Raw genomic sequence first — 15,298 nt, forward strand, 5'->3', positions numbered from 1 at the left:
AAACCGACTGTGTCCCAAGACCTGCCTATAGAGATCTCCATCCGTCTACGTCCGCCCGGTCCCGACCGAACCCGCCCGTAACCTACAGTGCACAGCTCAGACCTCTCTGTCCCTGTCACCTCTGCTCCATGGAGCTTGTCCCAGGCAGAAGTGATGCTCTCCCTGGCTGTGACTGACCCTGGCTGGGACTTCAGAGCAGTCATCAGTCCACTCCAGTGTGTGCAGCAGACACCTGGGTACAGTGATTCCTGCAAACCAGAACCTGAGCACGCTGGATAAACACAACTGTGCAGCTCTTAGAAATGTTTTCTACTTCCCCAGCCCTCCTCTCTTTGCTCTCTTCTTTCATATAAGAAAATACAGCTTGCAAGAGAAGTTGCTGGCAGGATGAAGGAGAATCAGAGCAGCCTTCAGCAGGAAGGAATTTCAATTTTAAACCTGCTTCTGTGGAAACTTTGATACCTCAGAAATGAGGCTCTTTGCTGATCTGATTGGGGTTGAAGAGCTCATCTCTTACACGCTCTCCTGTTGCTGTAGGGCTGGGCAGATGTTGCAGGTGTTCATCCCTTTGCTGTCGGAATGCAGTGCCAGTTCCCTCCCAGCTCTGCAGCCCCACTCCAGCTCCTGAGCTCAGTGGGGAACCTGGGATGCTTCCATCTTGAGAACAAGCTCCCAAAGAGCTGAGTTTTGGAAGAGGCCCCTCAGCAGGGAGCTAAATGTTAATATGGAAGATTAAAGACCTCTGGGAAGGTGAAAATCTGGCGGTGAGTGTTGAAGTGCTAAATCATTGCTCAAGGCATGCTGGTTTCACCAATTTAGGCTGAGACCATTAATTAACTTGTTCTGTGAGTGTGCACATCTCATTTAAGCAGCTTTCTGTTATTTGGGAGCAGTACAGAAGGGGAGAAAGTACTAGGAAACCTACTGATATTTCTTTATCTTTTGAAAAGCAGCTGGAAGATCCAGTTCCTACTGAGAGCAGAGTGGGGTGAATTCCCACTCCCAAGATAATGTACTCTGGGATTTGGAGGGACCAGCTGACCCAAGGCATGCACTTAGCCCTTGGCACAAATTCTCTCTCTTCCCAGACAGCAGGAGCCAAGGCTGCTGCTGCTCCATTACATGCTAATAGTCTGAGAAATAAAATACAATTATTAGTTGAATTGTTAAATGGACCTAGAGCCTGAACCAGAAATTGCTGTCCAACAGCAACTAGAGCATACAGTAACAAAACAAAAAAAAAAGAGGCAAAAGAAGGATTACTGCAGGGTTTATTTTTTTATATATGCTTAAGTACAGTGCAGTGGACTGTTTGGTGGAGGGGATGTAGCTCTGGATGAGGCTGGGATGTAGCTGTGCTCCAAGCTCTGGAACTGGCTTTTTGTGGGCAGTCAGGTCTGTGCTTCAGTTCCTTTGTTATAAAAGAGTGGGGTCTGTGAGAAGATTGCAAAATATATCAATTTAATTGCATTTTTTTTGCACTGAAGCTGAATATCACTGTGTTCAGCCCAATACATGACAACTCCAGCACTCCAGCACTGCCACCTTGGAGCAGAATGGATTCTGTTCTCTGAATCTGACTGCTGAGTGCTTCAAAACACACAGCAAGTCCTGAGGGTGCATTGGGAGGTCTTGTGGGCAAAACTCCCCTTTCCCAGGGGATGACAACAAGATGGGACGGGATGGAAGCGGGTCCAACATGATAAAAAAGCCTGGGACTTTGCTAGGTGCTGGGTAGCTTTGCTGCAAATTTTGGTCTGGGTTATGTCCTTTTGTCTCTTAGTGAAGGTGGTAGGACACAGGGAGCAGCCAGCCTCTTCCCTGCAAAAGGAAAAAAGATTCTGTTGGGGACAACTGCCCCCACTCTCTTCCACACTGCCAAAGAGATGAGGCCAGAAGTGTTTAAGCTTGTCTGCAGAGCCGTAGGTCAGCGTGGAATCTGCTCTTCCCAGAATGGAATGCACAGTGGGGTGTGGAGAGAGAGGATGTTTGGTTGTAAGGGTTTTGTTTATGCCAGAAGCTTGGCTGGTTGAAGGCAGCTGGAAGTAATTTTAAGGGACAGGAGCCAGCTGAAAGTTGCATCTTGACTCAGAACAACTATGGGTGAGCCGGTCCTTGGAGGGAGCTTTTAACCTAACCCCTGTCATTTAGTGGTTGGTCTGTGCCCTAAGAATGGGTTTTTATACTCCCTTACTGTCTGCCCATGACGTTTTTAGGTGCTGCTGCAACTCCAGCCCTTCCTGGTAATCACAGAATGACAGATCACAGAAGATGGGGAATGATGATTTCCATGATATTTGCAGCTCTTAAAGGGTTGTGGCCCTTTGCTTTTGAATTCTCCTCTTACATCTTCAATTCCAGACTCTTGGAGTGTTGGTATTGCAATAGCTGGTGGGTCTGTGTATCTGAGGGCAGCTGAGGAGATCCTGAAGATAGGAACCTCAGAAGGCAAATGGAAAGAAGCCCAGATGATGATAACTGTATAATGCATTCCTCACTGCTTTATGCTGTCTTATCCCAGACAAAGCTTTATCTTTCATCCCATAATTATGTGGTTCCCTGTAGGCAGCTTAAAGTGAGCTTTCGAAAGGTCGATAATTTTATCTATTAGATGCCTCCTATGATCTCTAAGTGTAGACATGGGTACTTGAAGGAAGGTTTAGAGGGCAAATTCCTGTAGTTTCAGTGAACTGCACTATGAGACTCAATTGCTCAATTGCCTGTTTAACAGGATTGTCCACTTTTGCATTTGTGATATGGTTGAATGCTGCTGGAGGGGGCTGCTTCCTCTGCCACCTTCCCTTTCAGCTTAAGCTTTGAATACATCCCTCCAAGATCCTTTTCTTTTATCATACCTGTCCCAGAAAACGAGCAGAACCAACAGCTGGCATTTTTTGATTTTGGAACTAATATGTTGCACTTAATATGCATTTTATAAAGTGTCCTTTCTTTCTTTTTTTTTTTTTTTGTTTGCCTGTCATCTTCTTCTAGGTTGTATTACATGTAATGGTTCATACTAAAGGAAAATAAACTTTCATAGGTGGTGAAGGGAATAGATGTTTTTCCAGACTGAATTCAGCTGCAGCTGTGTAAGACAACACTAGCAAAGAGTGGCTCAGCAATGTGATTCAGGCTGCAGAGGTCTCTCAGAGCAGTGATTACAGAAGCCACGTCCATTCATTCCTCCTCTCTGATGCCTGAACCCCCTGCCCACGCTGGTACATGGCCTTTCCCTAAGGAAAGGGAAAAAGAGCAAACTTGTGAGCTGCAGGCTAAAGCAAACAGATAAGAAGCTTTGAAAACAGATGGGACTGTTGTGAATCAAATCCTGGAAGAGGGAGTGAAAGGCGTTGGGGGCTGTATGCAAGGGGGATGACTCACTGCTGCTGTCATCATTGAGGTCTCCTCTTACAGAATTAGTGATTACTGCCCGAGAACATAATTTATCAGAACCCAATTGGGAGACAGAAGTCTCAGGTTAGAGACCCCTTAGCTAAGGCACAGGGTCATTTCTCCAGCAAGGTCCTGCTGCCTCTTGCTCCAAGGCTCTGGTGGGGGGACCCTCAGTGGGCTGCAAAGGGTCCTGCAGGCTGTCAGGGCTGGAGACTTGCCAGCCCTGGTCCTTGGAAAATTACAAGCACTAGGAACCCTATGGGATTGCATCGGGGATTCATTTGGCTGGTGCAGAGATGAAGTGAAATTGTTGGATTGTGTTTGGAGGGGAGAGTGCCTCTGACCCTGACACTGTGGGAAACCGCATTCGGAGCGTGCCGCCAGCTGAACCTCTGCACTCCTCTCTCAAAATATTTTCCTTCCTTCTGCCCTGGTAACTGTGAGTTTGGGTGTGTGGTACTGCAAACTGGCCCATCATGGGATACATATGGATGTGTGTTGGAGAGGGACCCTACTGTCATCTTCCCACAATCCCTGGTCCTGGGGCAGGCCCCTGCTTTGTCTGATGGGCTTTTAGGAACAGTTTGTCGTGTCTGAGTGTTTGCTAGATTTAATCTTGAGTGTAGACCGAGCTTTTATTTAACTACAACAGAGCAGAGCCATGCTTGGTTGGAAGGGTGCTTCTTGATGGAAAAATATCTGAAAATTTCTTAAAAAACACTCCCACTGAAACCCCAAAACAAATCACCAAACCCCAACCCTACCTCTGGTGGTGTTACAGACCAGAAAAAATGAAGAGGTGTCTGTTAACCCCACCATTGCTGCACAGGTGCCTGGTTAGGAGACATCACCTGGAGAATGTAACACCCCCTGACACACAGAGCACAGTCAGAGCTCTGCAGGGACACGGATTTTTCCTCTCCTGAGGTAATATAGCAAAGCCTCCCAACTGTGCTGTGTATGAAAACAGCCTCTTGAGAAACGGTGCTCAGCAGCTCGAGCCCAGCCCCTCACTGCCTTGTGGGACACTGCAGATTAGTGCTGGTGCAAGATTGGGCTCTTACCACGATCTCAGCTATTTAATTAAAGTAACGTGGAACAAACCAAGGAGAATTAGTTAAAAATAACAAGTCTCGGAAGCACAGCTTGTCTTTTTATTAGACTTGTCCTCACTTTCTCCTCTGCTCTGATAAGAAGGATGTTCTCCCTCTGGGATGGAGTGAATAAACTGGGATGAAACTCATTTGTGTTAATTAATTTTGAACACTAATCCTGTCCCCTTACACTGTTTCTTTTTTTCCTGGTTTTCGACAGTAGAATACAGTTCTGTTTGAGAAGAGGACAGGCAGCTTGTTCTGTGTTACAGGAGAGAGAAGGTTGTGTTGTCCCCATTGTCCCCAGGGCTGGGGGAGGTTTCTCCTAGCCCTCTGCCGCATCTCACTTTTGGGAAGGTGGGAACTTTCCCAGGAGCCCATCCAGAACATGGATAACTTAATCTTCACCTCAAATGATGCCCTGAGCAACAGCTGCAGCTCTTGCTGGTGTGAGCCCCCTGAGGAGGGCAGGGTGAAGGGATCCTGTGTATCCCATGTGGAGCTGGCACTGCTGGGAGGGACTTTGTGTCCACAGTGGGTCATGAGCCCAGTGTCAGCCCCAGCAGTGCCTGTGGTCCTGCACTGGAAAGCACCAGGGTCACTGCCAGAAAATGTTTTTGGCTGAGGAAAAAGAAAATATTTATTATCTTTTTTCTATACATTTCTCTCTTTTAGAATACACTGAAATAATATTTGAGCCTCTGGACAATATGAGCTGGTTTCCTTTTTGTACCCAGCCTTCTGATGGAAGACATTCTGGTTTTAAGTGGTCTCTTTAATCTGATGGGAAGTTTGCCATTCAAATGGGGGAAGATGTGGATTCTCTCTTTAATCTTTTTTGATTAAGTGATACTATTTTTTTTTCCTATTCTTTTTAGTCCTTTCTCTGGTTCAGCAGTTACTCCTGGCTGTCCCTGCATCCTGCTTATTTAGTTTTCCCCATTCTTTCAAAATCAATATGTGCTGCTAAATTACTGGAGTTGGAGAATAAAATAAAAAAAGAAGTCCAATATGAGATTTTGGCATGTAAGTGTTGCTTATAAAGTCCTAGGATGGTCTTTAATACAAGCCATCTTGCTTTCTCATTTCTGGTGTATACATAAGTGAAAATCCATGTTCAAGGAAAGGAATAATAATATTCAGCAGTCCTGGAAAAAGGCTAATTCTTCATTCTGTCCAAGTTTCTAAGCTACTGCAGGTGTCTCAAGCAGTGACTTCATGTGCTGCCCTGCAGATTGTTTCCCACAGTGGGACTCCTCCGGGCTCACTTTCTAGTAACAGAGTGAAGGGTGACCTCTGTCCTGTCATTTCACTATGAGTTCACGTGGATTAAGGGACAGACTGGAAAAAATGTGTATGAAACACATTCCAGCTTGCCAATGTGCTCTTAGAGCACACTGAGCAGGAAAACATTAATTACATGGTGGCTGTGGACAAGACTGATTTCTCACAGGGGAATTCTTGGATACAGTGTTTCCCTCCTTGAAGCAAGGATACATTTGGGATCTGACATTTGGGGTCTGGGTATGGAACTGGGACCATGATGGCCTTGAAGACCTGAGAGCAACTTACAAGGAGGAAACTTGTCCTCTTCTTAAAAACCAATGCTCTTTTTTGAGGTGTATTTTAAATTATGTTCCTTTCTACTCCGAGAGCAACTTTCTTCTAACAGAGATCAATTTGTGAAGACTTTTATCTGTAGTAAAACTGAATTTGGTTGGTTAAAACATGGAGAAGAACTGACTGAAAGGCAGTCCCTGCTGAGACGGGGTCGTGCATGGGGCTGTGCTGGGTTCAAGCCCCTCCAGAACCATCTGCTGGCACTGGAGGGACTGACCCAGCCTGGAAAGGCTCCAGGAAGCTTTGGATCAGGTTGCTGTTCCCTCAAATAAATAACATGCCATCAGAAAACAGTCCACTGGGAATATTTGATCTGTTTAACTATTGACCTAAGCAAATCAGTCCCAGTGGAGGTTATTAAATCCTGGTGAGAATTTACACCATCTCCCTTAAATCCCGATTCCCATGGTATTTCCTAATAGGATAATATATTGTTACCATACAAAGGCAATTACACCATGGTAAGCATTTACCATAAATACCTAAAATGCAGAGTAGGTCTGCCAGCATTGGGTTGCATCTCACTGTTTCTGGCACGAAGGATTTTAGTGGGTGAGGTCCTGAGTATTCCCATGGGAAAGGGGAACTTTCCTGTGGTGCTGTTTGTTCATTGATTTATATTTGTCTGGTATAAGCAAGAAAACAAAATTATGGCCTGGATTTTTTGTGTGTGTGCGTGAATTACTGGGATTTTTTATGAATTGCTGTTTTTTTCACCTCTGTAGGTAGTGCCTCTGTCTCCTGGGGTCGTGGAGACAAATTTAGAGGTTGTTCTGAAAAACCTTCATTGTTCACTAAATATTGTCGCTTTTGTGGAGAAAACCATCAAAAGCAGGGTTGAATGTTGGAGCTGATGAGGGGATTTGAGCAGAGTGTTGGGAACAAGGAATGTGCCTCTGTTCGAGTCCCAGCCCGTGTCTGAGCCACATCACATGCACAGAATAGAGTTAATAAAGTGTTTTATTTCTCCCTCACCACGCTGTTCCTTCTGAAGTCCCACGGGGCCGTTTATCCGTTTCCCTTGGAGCCCTCCGGGGCCGAGGCTCTGCGCTGCCGAGGTTTGGGGTGCGGGAGCCGTGCGCTGGCTGCCCTCTAGTGAGGCACTGCCCGGGATCAATCCCTGCGGGAGCCGAGCTCGGCCAGCGCCGCTCTCCATCCGCGCCCGCACCGAGAATTTGATCGGCGTCATCCTTTTAACCTCGGCCTGATGATGGGAATCTGAGCACTGGCCGATTAGTGGGTGTTAAGTGAGAGGGGGAAAATTTGGCTTTCGTGAAGATCATCACCCCCGCAGGAGGCGGGAAGGCGCCTGTGGGGACGCGGTATCCGTATAATAAAATTGAATAAGATCGTGGGGAGGCTTTTAAGGGGTGCATCGGGGCTGGGGCGGTGTGTGCCCTGTGCTGAGGTGCCTGGGGGTGGGAGCCCTCGCTGGGGCTGTGCCCCCTGCTCCTCCCTGTCGTGGCACAGGCTCTGGGCACCGCAGCGTGTTGGCGTGCCTCTGTGCCAACCACACCACACAAGCACTGGAAAAGGTTCTGCTTTGTGTCCATAGGGCTGAAATACTTCAGGACAGGCGTTTTCCTCCTGTATTTCTCTGGGTGTTTGTATACTGCAGTAAGCGTGGTGCGCACGTGTGTGGGGAGGGTTGAAACCGGTGCAAGTCCTGCCAGCTGCCACCATCCTCATTGTGTTCCCTGGGATTAAAAATACAGTTTTTGAGATGAGGTTGGCAACCCTGGAGTCCTTGGGGGCAGGGGGCTGCCCAAGCAGCATGGACATCTCCCCTAGGCTTGAATTTTATGTGCGAGGGCCCCCAAAACTGTAAAAAATGCAAGCTGCAGCTGCCGAGGATAAAAGCCAGGGAGAGCAGGAGATTCTGGCAGCGTTGGATGGTTTTAGTGCTGGAGCTGCCGTCTCTAAGAGCAGGTGTGTGGATGCAGGAGGGAAGCCGAAACAGAATTCACCCAGGAGGGGAATTGGACAGATTCCTTGCATAAGGACGGGCTTGAAACAGTCGCCAGTGCCCTGGGCCGTGGAAAGACCGGTCCTGCAGCAGCAAAGTGCTGCTGCTTTTTGGGGATACCCAGGGGCTGGAGGGGGGAGATTGGGTAAACAGGGTTAGAAGAGCTTAGTCAGGATGTGTTTGTTTAAAGGATCTGCTTCAGCCTGACTCCTGTAATTAGGTAACAAATACATTTCTGCTCCTTGGAAACACTTCATTCATTAGCCTAATGGAGGGAAGGATTATGCAGATATGAACCTAGAAGATGCCAAGCAAGGAGGGGTTTGCATCTGGACTGAGCCAAGGCATGCAGCAGGAGTAGCTGCTGGGCTGGGGGGCTCAGGAATTCACCATGGAGCTGAGCTGTGGTTCAGTCTGCACCAGGGTCTTGGCTGTGTACCTGGTGTTTTCTGTAACCCATGTCTGCTATTACAGGCTGGGACGTGGAGGTTGTTCTGTGTGACTGTGGGTAAAAATCTGGAAAAATGTTTCCATTTAGGATGCACGAGATTTTTGCAAGGGAAAATACATATTCTGCATTGTAGTGTCCCATAAAGACACTGCAAAGATAGTGAAATAATGAAAAGGATGAAATCCATAGATGGTGTATAAAACAGAGGATAAGCAAAGGCTGGAGAACTGTGAATATGAATTTATTAGGCTTTTCCCAGCAGCACAGTCCAATATCAGGCCAGAAATGCACTCATGCAAAGCTGCTTTGAGATGTTCTAAATCCTGAATATCAAAATCTCCAAGTGGAGCATTCTGGATGCTGTAGGCAAGGCAGTGGCTCTTTTGGGGGTGCTGATTTTACACACACCTCTGGGTTGCACAGTGAAGCAGGGAAATCTCCCCAAACAGCAACAGGTCTCTACTAGAGGGCTGAAATGCAGCAAAGCACAGGCAGTAACAGTGCTGCAGTGGTGAAGAATGAGGAGTCCAATGACTTCTCCTGAGGAAGTCATTTTACTGGGAGAAATGGGAAAAGCATCCTAAGATCTGAGCTCCTTGGGGCTCTCCTGAAGAACTGAAGTGAGATTGTGTTTCTGATGGCAGAGGTGGAGTCCCACAGCCACAGGTGGGCCAGAGGCTCCTGTGCCAGGCTGGCCCAGCTTGCAATCAGCCTTTCCCTTGACTCTGTGCTGGCTCAGAGCTGGTTGCTGTGTGTTTTGGTGCATTTGTGAGGTGCATCCCTTAGGCAACAGAACAGCTACTGAAACCTGCAACCGTGGGAGTTGAGATAGTTAAGATATAAGAAGAGTGTAACAGGTTGTACTTTCAGATCAGCTGGACCTTTTTGAAGCATTGATGGATCCTCTCCATGGGAGATGGGGGCTGGTTGTTTGTAAAGTGATACTGATTGTCTTGATGTCTTACAGCCTGTGAGATAGATGGGGCTGGAGGGAAGAGAAGTGGAAACAAGACTCCCCATTCCTGACTGAACAATAAAATTACGGCTGTAGAAGAGGAGGTGCATATATGTAAAAAAAAATCTGGGAGGAGGAGGAGGAAGGGTTTGTTTTGCTACAACTTTGGCATTGAGGTTCTAGGTCTTGTTTTGTCCTTATTTCAGTCATCAAATAACCTCTTTGGAAGTAGTGAGGTGAAAGTCTTAAATCCTATGAAACCACTTTTTTTTTTTTTTTTTCCCTTCCAAGCTGGGGCAGGAGCAAACACATGACTTAAACACCTCCTGTGCCGAGCTGGCCTTCAGCAGAGGCAGCAACAGGCTGAACCAGTTTGCTCATTGCTTTCGTCTGCTGACAGGCGCTCTCTTGTCCCGGGTGCCCTGGGAGGTGCTTGGCCGCTTCTCCCGGTGCTGCAGGAATTCCCCTGCCTGCAGCCACCAGCTCAGGCGCCCGGTGTGTGGCCAGCAGCCTTTGGCCAGTGACAGCCCCACGGACGAGGCTGTGCAGAAGACCCAAGCCAAGGTCGGGGGACTGAGCGGAGTATCCGGATACGGGGCTAAGGAGAGTTTTATGGCGTGTGGCAGAGGGTGAGGTGTGCAAGCAGCTTTCCCTTCCAGAGGTGCCTGTCTCCTGAGTCTCAGGTGAGAAGAACTTGTTTGAGTTGATGAGTTGATTGAACCTGGGAGACTGTTAGCACCTTGTGATTTGGGGGGATGTGCCTGTGGTTGGTGGAGGTGCTCCTGGAGCTTGGATCAGAAGTGACAGAGCATGAAGGGTATTCAAAGGGTTCTCCCAAGTTTATTTTGCATGGATGTTGCTCATGACAGACCTGCTCGTGGTGTGATTCCCAATGCTGGGCTGGCTGGTGGGTCAGGCATCCATTTGGACATGATGCTGACCATGGGTGTTGAGGGGATGGAGGCTTAACCATGTGGGAATGCTGCCCTGGTTTGGGCCAGGTGCTGGAACCTGTACCAGAACCTCACAGCCTGAAAACGCTTGCTGCTGCAGCCACAGCCAGAGCTGCTCCAGCTGTCGTGGGCTCTGCTGCCCTTGCTGAGCACAGAGCCCCACCAGCTGCTCCACAGGCAGAACAGCAGAAATTCGGGTCGGGCTGGGGTGCAGGTTTTGCTCTGTTGCCTGCCAGGTCTGTCCTTCAGCAGTAGCTCAAGGGAGCTGCAGATGAGGCAGCCCTGGGAGGGCTCTGCACCCCCAGCACTGGGATTTGGCACCCCCTGAGTTCCCCCAGGAACCCTTGGGGTCTGCTCTGTGCTGAGCTCCCTGGTGCTTTGGTCACTGTTTGAGACCTGCCTGAAGCCATCACACACAAGAAGCTGGGAGCTGCCTGACTGATGTCTGAGGCTTTCACAAGTACTCGTGTACAAGTCCCTTAAATTTCGGTCTAAAGATATGGAACGGTTGGCTGCTTTTCTCCTTCCACTTTATCACAGTGGAAAATTTGCAGCAACCCTTGGAATATTTAGAAGAGAAATTGCTGATCTAAACGTGCTCTGGCACAAGGCACAAACAGCTGGAAAATCTGCCTTCCCCTGCAATATTTTAAGGATGTGTAGCATCATCAGGGGCTATTCACTGGAGCTGGCACTGTGAGCCTGTGCTGTATGACAGAAAATAAATGTTCTGTCCCCACCTTTCAGACACCTTTTGTGTCCCAAAAAGGCAGTGGGCAGGTGACAGGTCCCTTTCTCTTGTGACAAACGCTCTGCCCAGCAGCTCAGCCCTACCTTGGAAGGGCTATGGGAGTAAATCCCTGCGATGGAAGCTGGCAGGAAGCATATTGGGGAACAGATGGTGCTGTGCTACAATTTTACCTGCTCTAAGGCCAATGCATCACTTAGCAATACAGAAGCAGGAATTGTACTCCCGTGGCTGCTGTGCTCTTGGTGGGGGGAGGCATTATTTAATTTAACATCCAGCAGGGGAAGGATGTTCAATGTAATTCTTTTTATATATATGTGTATATATCTTTTTAACTCCCTGAGGATTTGAAAATGTAGCACCAACTAGATTTGTTTTCGAACCCCGGAATTTATTTTCCCCTTCCGTGTGAATCCTAGCCATGAGTTAGTTGTGTGCTGAAGGAGCTTGCTGTCTCTGTGCAGAAGGGACAGATATCCCCATGACCTGCCAAGGCCACTTAGTGCCTGGGGAGGGTGGGAAGGACAGGGCTGTGATGGAGAGGGACAGTCCCCTCTATCTGTGCCCCTAAGGGGCAATGTCACTATCTCTTCAGGCAGCCTATGGGACACTTGAGCCCCTTTCAGCCTTCAGCTGTGCTTTCTTTACCCTCCAAAACCCTAGTCCTGGAGTTGTTCCCACCCAAAAGCTGCTACCTGTCTTGAGGAACAGCTATTGGGGCAGGAGGGAATGGAACTGTAATAGGGTCCAGTCAGCAGTGGCTGGGAGTTCTCCTTCCTCCTGATGTGGAACTGTAGGAAGAGGAGGACTGGGTGCTCTGGTTTCCCTGGGCTGGATGTCCCCTGTCCCCTTCCAACCATGCGCACAGGATGGGGGCAGGGTTTCTGGGAAGCATCCTCCTGGAACAGCTGGGCAGGACAGAGTGACCTGCTCAAACAGGCAGGCAAAGGGCCTTTTGTGCTGCAATGCTGCCCATTAATGTGAATGAGAACAGCAGACTTTTTAAAACAAAATGTCAGTTTGGTCCTCTGACCTCAGAAAGGGCCCAATATGAGCACCCCAGCTCTGTTTCCAAGCATCCTCTTCCTGCTCCAAATGGCTTCCTTTCCCTGGCTAAGTTCTCATGTCCTCTCCAAGGAGGAAGGGAAAAATGCATTATAATTCTGCAGTCTTGGCAAGTGAGGAATCACACCCATGAAAACAAATACCCGTTAATTAGGACCATGAAATGCTGATTGAATCACAGCTCTGATAATGGCAAGGGCAGTTTTCAAGTCTGCTTTACATCCCAAGGGGGGGTGGGGAGAAGGAAGCAATGAGATTTTTTCTTTTAGGAAGCCATTTCAGCCCCTCTTATCCATCTATTTAAAAAATTCTCTGCCAACAGGTACTACTCAGTTCCTGCATTGTTTCCATTTGAAGTGTGAGGGAGAGACTGAAGTTATTGCCTGGGATAATTGTTAACAAATGTGGAATTCTCATTTGTGCCCATTATAGCAGGAATAACTTTTTAAAGTGTATGAATGGTCGCAGATTGACCCCCATTGGGGAGTTCATGCTGTTGCAGGATGGCCAGAAGAGAGATTAGGAAACTGTGGGGAGCCTGGCTGGGCTAAAGCTGCACTCTCAGCATGTCTGCTCTGCTTCCCTTTTTGCCAAGGTGATGAGGGAAAAGTTAAAAGGGGTTAAAAACCAGAACAAAACATTGGATCCAAACAATATTAAGATGAGTTTTAACAGCCTGTTTTATCAACTGTCCTTTGGCAAAACGGGAGAATGGGCTTTACCATCGTCTCTCCCTTTTTGTTCTCCCCAGTCAGCTACAAAATGAGTGACTCTGAGTCGTGGGCTGAGGTAACACCCCGCCCCGGGCCCTTGTCCTCACCCTCCACAAATACTGGGATAAAGGGTTGCACAGCTTTTCCTGCTGGATCTGGCCATGGCCACCAGCTGTGGGGACAGATGTGCTGGCAAGGGGGAAGTTGCTGTGCCCCATGTGTCTGGTGGGGCTGTGAGAACAGAGTGAGGTGTGGGTAAACCTCACCTGGCAGGGACAAGGCTCCGTGCCCAGCACCTTATCCTGCTTCCCGAAGGGGTGAGGTCCTCACCAGGCTGATTCAGCAGGGGCCACAGACACGTGGCCATCCCAGCCGTCCCCTCCACCTTTCCCTCCCGCTTCCTTTCTCATTGTTTGTGTTTCTGACATTTCCCGACGTCACTGCTCCCACCCTGCCTCTGCTCCCACCCTGCCTCTGCTCCCACCCTGCCACATCTGATACCGCTGCTGGTGTCAGGCCTTTCTCTTGGTGATTTCTTTACAGAAAGGGAGGGAAAATTGGATCAGGACTCTTCACTTTTGAAGGAGCTTTGCTCAGCTTGAATGTGCAAAACGTGTTGTCTAAATTTGACCTGTCTTGGTGAGAAGAATTTGGAATTTCTGTGGTATCAGTGCAGATTTCTTGTCCAGCTGCTGAAAGCTTCAGGGCAAACACGAGGGTGGCAGCTGGGGGAGGACTGACCTGTGTGGCGGCTGCAGAAGGAGCCTTGTGAAGCACAGAAGCAGAGTTATGGTTCAGGTTTTTGGTGCAGGTCTTGTGGGCCACAGCTACATGGGCAATGGATTCACAACCTGTGTGAGTTCCTGTATTCCTGGGGCTGTGTAGGAAAAAAAATTCTGGTTTTATATATGTACATTTAATATAATACGATTTTGGGTGGCTTGAATAGCTAATGACTGCAAAATGCCTGCTGGGGCCAAGGAGGGCAGAACAGCAGTGGCAGGAGGAGCTGCAGGAGGTGAAATCCCCATGGGGGTCGGTGTGTTTGTTGGTGGGGCAGCGTGTGGGGCTCCTGAGGCATGCCCAGCCTCCCCAGGAGCCTATTGAGGGCAGCTGGAGGCTTTCCACTGATTTCAATGGGCTTTGGATCAAGCCCACGGCATGCCGCTTGTTTGTTTTGGACGCCTTCTGAGGATGAAAACATCCTTTCAATGGCTGCTCCTTCCCCTTCTCCTTTGGATCAGCTGCCTCTTGCACCCCGCAGCCACGATGTGACCCCTCTTTGAGAAAATGCCATGAGCTGCTCAACTTGTTTCCTTCTCCACAGCCAAACACCCAGAACCCAGGCTCACTTTCAAGAGATGCTTTACACCAGAGCTCATCTGGTCTAACAAGAAAACATCCCAACCTGCCTCTCTTCAAAGTCTAAATGGTTATTGCCCATTTATTTGTTCAGAGCTGGCAAATGAACCCTGTATAGGTACTTTGTTAATAAAATGAGGCACTAATTGTTGTAGCAACAGATGAGACATTGTGAAATGTTGTTTTTGTGTTTCCTAGCTCTGGAAGCACAGTTGCAGCAGACTTGTGCTCACAGAAAACGTCAGTCCATAGCACCAAAAGTGCTGGCAAGTTATTATATACACTTACAGTACCCATTTCTTTTTGCCTCTTCTATTTACCAGTGCTCTCTCTTTCCACTGGTTAGTGATTCTCCCCCAGCAAAAACTGGGAAAATGCACAGCTCTGCCTCAAAAGGATCTGAACTGAGCTCACCTATAGCAGGTGCAAAAAGACCTGTTTTCTTCAGGTTGTGCAGGATCAAGTCCCAGATAAAAATGTCCACAGGACCATTCTCTTGGGCATGCTGGAGTGGTGGGGCTGGGTGCTGGTGGCCCTGGGAGAGCATCAGCTGCTCTGCTGTGCTGCTGCCTTCATCCTGGTCAGCCTCTGCCAACCAGCAGCCATGGAGCTGGGTTACTTTAAATAAGGATTTTGATGGAATGCTTGTATCAGTATTGGTGCTCTGGTGTGCCAAATGCTGAATGGATGCAGAAATGAATCCTGCTCTGCTGGGTGTGTGGCCTGGAACTGGGGATAGGGAGAAGAAGAACAAAGGCATCCCAGATGATGTCTTGGTTCGTGTTTGATGGGATGCAGTGATCTGAACTCTGTCATCTGAGCAGGTACATAGGGAAGGACAAGTCCTTTCCTATGTGCACACCTTTCCTGGGCTAGGCATGACCCATGAAGTCTAATCAAGGGCAGAGCTTTGCTCTCAGTCACGATTTTTCTGGAAGCTTCAGCATCCTGAGTTACTCATCCTAAGAGAATGAATGC

At 48.3% G+C, this 15,298-nt stretch overlaps 1 protein-coding gene across 3 annotated transcripts in view; it reads left to right on the forward strand.

The window, feature by feature from the left end:
• FRMD4B (FERM domain containing 4B) overlaps window positions 1-15,298 on the forward strand; it is a 125,231-nt gene that overhangs the window by 22,952 nt on the left and 86,981 nt on the right. Inside the window, exon 1 of one of the 3 annotated variants that reach the window (XM_042014252.1) lies at window positions 9,875-10,162. The exons of the other annotated variants lie outside the window; for them this stretch is intronic. The gene's annotated coding sequence lies outside the window, so the exon portion shown is untranslated. Of the gene's footprint in view, window positions 1-9,874; window positions 10,163-15,298 lie in introns of those variants that run through there. 3 annotated transcript variants of the gene reach the window in all.

This window comes from Corvus kubaryi, unplaced genomic scaffold (assembly GCF_017639235.1).
Source record: "Corvus kubaryi isolate FWS band 111438036 unplaced genomic scaffold, C.kubaryi_AGA036_p1.0 136, whole genome shotgun sequence".
Taxonomy (NCBI): Eukaryota; Metazoa; Chordata; class Aves; order Passeriformes; family Corvidae; genus Corvus; species Corvus kubaryi.